The sequence below is a fragment of the Schistocerca piceifrons genome, unplaced genomic scaffold, assembly GCF_021461385.2.
Source record: "Schistocerca piceifrons isolate TAMUIC-IGC-003096 unplaced genomic scaffold, iqSchPice1.1 HiC_scaffold_1252, whole genome shotgun sequence".
Lineage (NCBI taxonomy): Eukaryota > Metazoa > Arthropoda > Insecta > Orthoptera > Acrididae > Schistocerca > Schistocerca piceifrons.
The window spans coordinates 55,413-61,392 of NW_025727072.1; the positions used below are offsets into that span (position 1 = coordinate 55,413).

Here is a 5,980-nt window from a genome sequence, read left to right on the forward strand (position 1 = left end):
CTATACCCATGTTGTGCCTTAACCTAACCCATGTTGTGCCTTAACCTAACCCATGTTGTGCCTTAACCTAACCCATGTTGTGCCTTAACCTAACCCATGTTGTGCCTTAACCTAACCCATGTTGTGCCTTAACCTAACCCATGTTGTGCCTTAACCTAACCCACGTTGTGCCTTAACCTAACCCACGTTGTGCCTTAACCTAACCCACGTTGTGCCTTAACCTAACCCATGTTGTGCCTTAACCTAACCCATGTTGTGCCTTAACCTAACCCATGTTGTGCCTTAACCTAACCCATGTTGTGCCTTAACCTAACCCACGTTGTGCCTTAACCTAACCCACGTTGTGCCTTAACCTAACCCACGTTGTGCCTTAACCTAACCCACGTTGTGCCTTAACCTAACCCACGTTGTGCCTTAACCTAACCCACGTTGTGCCTTAACCTAACCCACGTTGTCCCCTAAAAGTAACCCACGTTGTCCCCTAACGTAACCCACGTTGTCCCCTAACGTAACCCATGTTGTCGCCTAAACCTGCTCTGTAATTGTTATACGACTCGTTCAATTAGTGTAGTGTTGCCCACCCGCAACCCTCGCAATATAGTTCGCTACTCGCACTGCCCGCTCCCCTGTGTATCGCTTCATGTTAAACACCTTGCAAGTCTTGCTGACTTTCCACATGCTCCTGCTGTACACTGTAATGTGGATGGCAGCAGGACGTACATGCCGCCCCTCCCCACGTCCCCACCTTGCCCCCCTGCCTTCGCAAGCTGGTTGGTGAGAAGTTTGCATGTTCAATGCCCTTCGCATGCGACGTACTCAGGCTACGTTGTGGTGCGGCCTGTGTCAACCGTCCGCTAATGTCGTACGCGTAAACCACAATCTGTACTGCACATTCGTCCTTATGTACCGAATGATACATCGTGGCACATGTGTGACCGTACAACGACTGCGCCCCAAAAACGGCGGACCATACAGTGCAAATATTGTGCACGCAGCTACGTGTCGTCTCCCTATGAGAGCTGGATTGCAGTGTGGTACGCCATAGAGACGTGTGGGAGGAACGGACGCCGTGGATGGCGATCAGCATGAGCTGTCTGTTGATGTATTTCGGACCTTAGTCGTCTCTCCTCCTCACACACCGTGATGGCATGGTGCACCCGCGTTCCATATCTGCGACATGCTACAGAGGCCGGTTGACAGTCGTTCGAGCAATGGACATCGCATACGTACGGGGGCCACCTTCCACGTATTGTCTAGGCGTGCACATTTTGTTGCGTGTATGTGGGCAGACGTAGTGTGGCGTGACACCTGACACAGGCATGCAATAATCGTTGAAGTTGCAAATGGCGATGGACGCCTGCGTTTTCTGGTGAAGTTACGCAAATGAACAAATGGTAACCTGTTGTGGTGCGGTTGTTCTCGCTAGGGGTGAATCGGTGATGGCGACGATAGGTTGAGGTACGAACCGGTTGTTCCAGCGATACCCACCATGCCGACGAAACTGAACGGCATCTGGGTGTGAAGCGATACGCGGCGGTGGCTGGGTGGGGACCGTCCCCGGCCGGTGAGGGGGCGCCTCCCGGGCGTGCTGGCCGCGCGGTGCGTGGGCGCACGCGCTACAGCCGGCTGGTGGGGGGCGGCCAGTGGCAGGCGCGCCGGCCGACGGACGCGGCAGGCGTCGCAGCTGCGCGCCGGCGCACCCTGCGCGCGGCGCCGTGCGGCCAAAGTAGGTCCTCGCGGGCCCGGTGCGAAGCGCGGTGGACATCTTCAGTGTGCTGGTCCGATTGAGGACTGTGTGCGTTGAGGATGCGCCGCCGCCCGGCGCTCGGCGCCGCGACGGCCGTCTGCTGCTCGGTCGCCCCAGCGGTTCTCGCTGGTGGTTTGTATCGCAGCTGTGCGGATGTGTTGGCGCGTGCGCTGTGCTGGGAGAGTTCGCTTCGGCACCCAAGTGGGGCTTTTGTCCTTCTGTGGCGCTGGCGTTGGAGCTGCCGGTCACCGTAGGTGGCGCGTGTTGTCTCCCGCCGGCAATGCCACGACAGCACGCTCCCGGGCCTCTGTCGGCAGCGGCAAGCTCAGTTGGGAGCACGGGTGGTCGCACCGAAAGCGTCTACTCGCCTAACTCCGGGCGATTGCGCCTCTCTCGAACCCGACCAAGTACTTGGGACGGCGCTGCGCGCCGCCGGGACCTGAGAGGGTTTCGAGGTGTATTGTGCAGGGGAGCTCAGCCTCCTCCTGTTTGCAGAATGATTGAGCGGACGCTTGCGTGTTCGCGCGGGCCCCCGGGACACACTCCCGGGCGGCCGGCTGCTCAGCTCTAGTTGACGCAGCTCCCTGGTTGATCCTGCCAGTAGTCATATGCTTGTCTCAAAGATTAAGCCATGCATGTCTCAGTACAAGCCGCATTAAGGTGAAACCGCGAATGGCTCATTAAATCAGTTATGGTTCCTTAGATCGTACCCACGTTACTTGGATAACTGTGGTAATTCTAGAGCTAATACATGCAAACAGAGTCCCGACCAGAGATGGAAGGGACGCTTTTATTAGATCAAAACCAATCGGTCGGCTCGTCCGGTCCGTTTGCCTTGGTGACTCTGAATAACTTTGGGCTGATCGCACGGTCCTCGTACCGGCGACGCATCTTTCAAATGTCTGCCTTATCAACTGTCGATGGTAGGTTCTGCGCCTACCATGGTTGTAACGGGTAACGGGGAATCAGGGTTCGATTCCGGAGAGGGAGCCTGAGAAACGGCTACCACATCCAAGGAAGGCAGCAGGCGCGCAAATTACCCACTCCCGGCACGGGGAGGTAGTGACGAAAAATAACGATACGGGACTCATCCGAGGCCCCGTAATCGGAATGAGTACACTTTAAATCCTTTAACGAGTATCTATTGGAGGCAAGTCTGGTGCCAGCAGCCGCGGTAATTCCAGCTCCAATAGCGTATATTAAAGTTGTTGCGGTTAAAAAGCTCGTAGTTGGATTTGTGTCCCACGCTGTTGGTTCACCGCCCGTCGGTGTTTAACTGGCATGTATCGTGGGACGTCCTGCCGGTGGGGCGAGCCGAAGGCGTGCGACCCGCCTCGTGCGTGCTCGTGCGTCCCCGAGGCGGACCCCGTTGAAATCCTACCAGGGTGCTCTTTATTGAGTGTCTCGGTGGGCCGGCACGTTTACTTTGAACAAATTAGAGTGCTTAAAGCAGGCAAGCCCGCCTGAATACTGTGTGCATGGAATAATGGAATAGGACCTCGGTTCTATTTTGTTGGTTTTCGGAACCCGAGGTAATGATTAATAGGGACAGGCGGGGGCATTCGTATTGCGACGTTAGAGGTGAAATTCTTGGATCGTCGCAAGACGAACAGAAGCGAAAGCATTTGCCAAGTATGTTTTCATTAATCAAGAACGAAAGTTAGAGGTTCGAAGGCGATCAGATACCGCCCCTAGTTCTAACCATAAACGATGCCAGCCAGCGATCCGCCGCAGTTCCTCCGATGACTCGCGGGCAGCCTCCGGGAAACCAAAGCTTTTGGGTTCCGGGGGAAGTATGGTTGCAAAGCTGAAACTTAAAGGAATTGACGGAAGGGCACCACCAGGAGTGGAGCCTGCGGCTTAATTTGACTCAACACGGGAAACCTCACCAGGCCCGGACACCGGAAGGATTGACAGATTGATAGCTCTTTCTTGATTCGGTGGGTGGTGGTGCATGGCCGTTCTTAGTTGGTGGAGCGATTTGTCTGGTTAATTCCGATAACGAACGAGACTCTAGCCTGCTAACTAGTCGCGTGACATCCTTCGTGCTGTCAGCGATTACTTTTCTTCTTAGAGGGACAGGCGGCTTCTAGCCGCACGAGATTGAGCAATAACAGGTCTGTTGATGCCCTTAGATGTTCTGGGCCGCACGCGCGCTACACTGAAGAATCAGCGTGTCTTCCTAGGCCGAAAGGTCGGGGTAACCCGCTGAACCTCCTTCGTGCTAGGGATTGGGGCTTGCAATTGTTCCCCATGAACGAGGAATTCCCAGTAAGCGCGAGTCATAAGCTCGCGTTGATTACGTCCCTGCCCTTTGTACACACCGCCCGTCGCTACTACCGATTGAATGATTTAGTGAGGTCTTCGGACTGGTACGCGGCATTGACTCTGTCGTTGCCGATGCTACCGGAAAGATGACCAAACTTGATCATTTAGAGGAAGTAAAAGTCGTAACAAGGTTTCCGTAGGTGAACCTGCGGAAGGATCATTACCGACTAGACTGCATGTCTTTCGATGTGCGTGTCGTGTCGCGCAACACGCTACCTGTACGGCTCGCCGTAGCCGTGCGCCGCGTGCGGAACCACGCGTGCCTCTCAAAACTAGCGGCAATGTTGTGTGGTACGAGCGCTGAAGCGCTGGAGCGGCTGGCCTGCGGCACCTGGCGCCTGGCGCCGGTTTTGAATGACTTTCGCCCGAGTGCCTGTCCGCTCCGGTGTGGAGCCGTACGACGCCCGTCGGCCGTGAGGCCGTTGGACACAGAACGCTGGAACAGGGGCCGCCACACGCCTCACTCCCGCCTATGCGGACCGTCTCGAAAGAGACGGCGGAAACTGAGAAAAGATCACCCAGGACGGTGGATCACTCGGCTCGTGGGTCGATGAAGAACGCAGCAAATTGCGCGTCGACATGTGAACTGCAGGACACATGAACATCGACGTTTCGAACGCACATTGCGGTCCATGGATTCCGTTCCCGGGCCACGTCTGGCTGAGGGTCGGCTACGTATACTGAAGCGCGCGGCGTTTGCCCCGCTTCGCAGACCTGGGAGTGTCGCGGCCGCCTGTGGGGCCGGCCGCGTCTCCTCAAACGTGCGATGCGCGCCCGTCGCCTGGCGGTTCGCATACCGGTACTTTCTCGGTAGCGTGCACAGCCGGCTGGCGGTGTGGCGTGCGGACACCTCGTACAACGACCTCAGAGCAGGCGAGACTACCCGCTGAATTTAAGCCATATTACTAAGCGGAGGAAAAGAAACTAACAAGGATTCCCCCAGTAGCGGCGAGCGAACAGGGAAGAGTCCAGCACCGAACCCCGCAGGCTGCCGCCTGTCGTGGCATGTGGTGTTTGGGAGGGTCCACTACCCCGACGCCTCGCGCCGAGCCCAAGTCCAACTTGAATGAGGCCACGGCCCGTAGAGGGTGCCAGGCCCGTAGCGGCCGGTGCGAGCGTCGGCGGGACCTCTCCTTCGAGTCGGGTTGCTTGAGAGTGCAGCTCCAAGTGGGTGGTAAACTCCATCTGAGACTAAATATGACCACGAGACCGATAGCGAACAAGTACCGTGAGGAAAGTTGAAAAGAACTTTGAAGAGAGAGTTCAAAAGTACGTGAAACCGTTCTGGGGTAAACGTGAGAAGTCCGAAAGGTCGAACGGGTGAGATTCACGCCCATCCGGCCACTGCCTCCGCCCTCGGCAGATGGGGGCCGGCCGCCCGCGCGGAGCAATCCGCGGCGGGTCGTGTCCGGTTGCCTTTCCACTCGCCGCGGGGTGGGGCCGTTCCGGTGTGCGGTGGGCCGCACTTCTCCCCTAGTAGGACGTCGCGACCCGCTGGGTGCCGGCCTACGGCCCGGGTGCGCAGCCTGTCCTTCCGCGGGCCTCGGTTCGCGTCTGTTGGGCAGAGCCCCGGTGTCCTGGCTGGCTGCCCGGCGGTATATCTGGAGGAGTCGATTCGCCCCTTTGGGCGCTCGGGCTCCCGGCAAGCGCGCGCGGTTCTTCCCCGGATGACGGACCTACCTGGCCCGGCCCCGGACCCGCGCCGCTGTTGGCTCGGGATGCTCTCGGGCGGAATAATCGCTCCCGTCAGCGGCGCTTCAGCTTTGGACAATTTCACGACCCGTCTTGAAACACGGACCAAGGAGTCTAACATGTGCGCGAGTCATTGGGCTGTACGAAACCTAAAGGCGTAATGAAAGTGAAGGTCTCGCCTTGCGCGGGCCGAGGGAGATGGGGCTTCCCCGC

The 5,980-nt window shown here is 57.5% G+C and overlaps 2 non-coding genes across 2 annotated transcripts; both read left to right on the forward strand.

The window, feature by feature from the left end:
• The first annotated feature begins 2,328 nt into the window (after positions 1–2,328).
• LOC124730843 lies at positions 2,329–4,238 on the forward strand. Its single transcript, XR_007008071.1, has one exon. It is a non-coding gene; the product is annotated as a small subunit ribosomal RNA (ribosomal RNA).
• Positions 4,239–4,590: 352 nt separating this feature from the next.
• Positions 4,591–4,745, forward strand: LOC124730851. Its single transcript, XR_007008074.1, has one exon. It is a non-coding gene; the product is annotated as a 5.8S ribosomal RNA (ribosomal RNA).
• The last annotated feature ends 1,235 nt before the right edge of the window (positions 4,746–5,980 follow it).